This window comes from Dasypus novemcinctus, chromosome 1 (genome assembly GCF_030445035.2).
Source record: "Dasypus novemcinctus isolate mDasNov1 chromosome 1, mDasNov1.1.hap2, whole genome shotgun sequence".
Classification (NCBI taxonomy): Eukaryota; Metazoa; Chordata; class Mammalia; order Cingulata; family Dasypodidae; genus Dasypus; species Dasypus novemcinctus.
Genome location: NC_080673.1, coordinates 170488848 through 170492043, shown reverse-complemented (window position 1 = coordinate 170492043; position 3196 = coordinate 170488848). Strand labels below are relative to the sequence as shown.

The following is a 3196-nucleotide window of genomic DNA, read 5'->3' as shown; positions in this document are numbered from 1 at the left end:
ATGTGATGCATGTGAGATAACATTGCAAGACCATATTAACTTAATTATGCATTGCAGGCATAATTATGATTAGGGACCTAATCTTCTACTGAATCCCCCCTCTCTAAAGGGATGCTCATTTATATGGGCATTATCCTCTTGAACATGATGTTTTGCTTCCAAAGCCAACAAATAGCACCTAAACACTGAAATGGACTCCTGCTTTTCAAATGATTCTGTTAAATGTACTGCAAAACAAAGCAAATCAAAATTCTAAAACATCAAAAGAGAGATGGTTATTATTTTATCACCTTTCCTCCAGGTAATTCTGTTAAAAAATTACTAAATGAAGTCCAATTTTAACTTGTAAAATTTTGGTGCAAAAACCAATATTCTGAAATCCAGTAAATTTAACAAACAACTACTCATTTTGATGAGTTTTCAAAAACTGTACTCTTGACCTGAAGAATTTTTTTCTTTTTATGCCAGGAAATGGAATGGTCTTTGTAGGAGGTGTGGATACAGTACCAGGTGAGTTGCTCCATCAGAAGTACTTGGAGATGATGCCAGCTAGGGAACTTTCTTTCTTCCAAGGACTCCTCCTCCTTCAAATCCTCCTTCCTCCCTTCACAAAATTTTATTTTCATTCTCATCTTCTGAAGACCTTTTCTTGGATTCTGAAAAACCTTCAACTATTTATGAGCTTCCAATCTACTATCTGATTCTCTCCAATTTTTAAAAATTTCTGTTCCAGGAGACTTTCTTTCAGTACATTATATTTCCCTGTTGCCTGCTTCACTTCTGCTTGTGTTGGACCCAAGTTAGCATTTCCAGGAGCAGCTTTTTCTACATTTGTGTTCAAATTAATAGTCTGGAAGTCCCTATAACTATGAAAACTCTCAGTCCTCCTTGCCCTTGCTAACAAAGGACTCACTCTGTAAGGTCTCAGGGTAACCTTACTAGCTGCTTTGTGGTGGGTTTATGGTGTTGAAGCTGAAGGCTAGACTTTGAATCCCGTAGACAGCAATGCTGAACCACAGAAGTTGCTGGACTGATGTTAGGAGTAGCAAAGCAAGATGTGCTCAGATCACACTGATCCAATAATTTGAGTAGCTCTTTTTCAGTTTGACCACCTATGTCCTTCTCTTCACTTTTGTTACCTATATCCACAGCAGTGGTCAGAGCCCACATTTGAATCCTGCCATTTGTATGGCCTGTGAGCAAGTGGTAGCTTGGTCTTGAGCCCATTCTACTGGATCCCTAATATTTTGTCATGGTAAATGAGGATATTGTGGTACAGTCAACAGCTTGGTTATCACATCTTCTTTTCCCAGTAGATGAGAGCCTCATATTTCGTTAGTGATAGGAACAACTTTCTGGATAAACACTTGTTGAAAATCTCACTCTCCAAAAGACCCTATGTCATTCCCAGAAGAATAGCTACCATGACTTTCAGTCTTCTCCAGAAAAAGTATCCTGAATTATGCTAAAGGAATAGAGCCTGGTTGAGTAGAGACCAGTCCTCTGAGTCCTGTTACTGTCCATGCCTGGACATGATTATTATCTGCACAGGCTGATACGAGATGCTTCTCTGATAGCATTATTTTGTAACAGGACTTTGGCGAAAGTCTTGCAAAGTGGAGGACCTGACCCAACTTATTCTGGGTGTTGTACAATTACTTGTACTGCTCCAGAGCTCTTACCCTAGGCAACCTCAATCCACTTACCACTGACACTTGTTTTGGGTGTGAGGTAAACACTCAGGGCAGTAATAGCATCATTTGGGGATCATGATAAAGCTCAGTCACAAGAAGATCATGTCTTTCATTCACAAAGGGAACTTCTGCATATCTATATAATTTATTGTAATTTACATCTCTGTAGAAGGAATGACCCAGCAGGGTCATAAATAGATATAGGAACAATACCTTGAATTTGCCAGTGTTGAGTGACAGGATTCCACACTCCTACTTTCCCTTAATGCCTCATGGCCATCAACTGGTTATCAATAAAGAAGAGAGCATCTACAGGAACTCCAAGGCTGAATATTCCTATTTCGCTTCCACTTCCTCCATCTTGAACACTCCACAGGTGCTACTCTCTGAGGTAACAGCAACCACTTTATCTTTATCTCCAAAGGGACCTCCAACCACTTTTGCATTTAAAGCCACTCCTTCAATAGTCCAACCCAAATGTGGGCTTGTAAACACTTGTTGCCATCCTGAAGCTTCTTTGATTCTGGAAATCAAAACAAAATGGGTACACAGCAAAATGACCAACTACTATTAGCACCTTTTGCCGATCCACAGGAAATCCTAGCCTAACAGTTTCTTCACCAGTGCCAGAGAGAACAGGCTGGGTATCATTTCCCTGGGCTTCACCTTCTGTAGAATCCAGCTCTAGAATCAGCTGAGGTGTTTATTTCACAACTAGGAATACCTGGCGGAGGCAAGTAAACCATGAAACGACACTGCTCCAATTCTTCACATACTAACCGAGTTTACTAACGGAGTAAACTCTGCTTCGTGCCAGAGAACATTAATACTAGTCCCCTTAAATCTAGTTCTTTCCTCCGAAGAAAATTTAAATGGGTGCAGATGTTGCCGGATCTCTATCACGAAGTATAGCACTAGTTTAATTTCTTAAGTGTTGTTCTTCCACTCTGTAAACTTGGGAGCGAGAGACTCTGGGATCCCCTTAAGAGCTTATCTGGAGGTAGTAAATCTGGTTCCTCCCACCGTCAGCTGGACTGTAACGCCTTGGCCAGGGCCGCAGTGGCGGCGAAGGGCCCCAGTGCCCTCCCCCCGCCACCGGAGACTCGGGGCCGGCCGGCGGGGAGTGCGGAGCGGCGGTTGGAAGCCCGAGACCACGGCGCTAACAGCCCCTGCAGGGCCACCCGGTCGGCGGCCTGGGAGGGCGAGAGTTACACGGAGTCCCCACCTTCCCAGCAGGCGGGCGGGGCTTTCATCTCTGTGTTATTGGTAGGAATCTTGCCCTGAGTGAGACAAGAGCAGGGTCTTAAAGGCAGTCCAAAAACCCCTTACGTTTGTTGCATGTTGTTTAAATAAGACAGTCAACAATGTTCTGATACAAATTTCTTCTGACAGTTAATGAAATTTATAATTTATTTAGTTATAATTCCCAGGAATCTAGCTATGCATTTAGAATTCCACTTTACAGGTTCCTTGTGACATCTTTGAGCATCGAAAATAATCTT

The 3196-nt window shown here is 42.3% G+C and overlaps 1 pseudogene; it reads right to left on the bottom strand.

Moving 5' to 3' along the window:
• Nucleotides 1-420: 420 nt before the first annotated feature.
• On the bottom strand, nucleotides 421-2732 carry LOC131279809 (BTB/POZ domain-containing protein KCTD3 pseudogene; annotated as a pseudogene).
• Nucleotides 2733-3196: the final 464 nt, after the last annotated feature.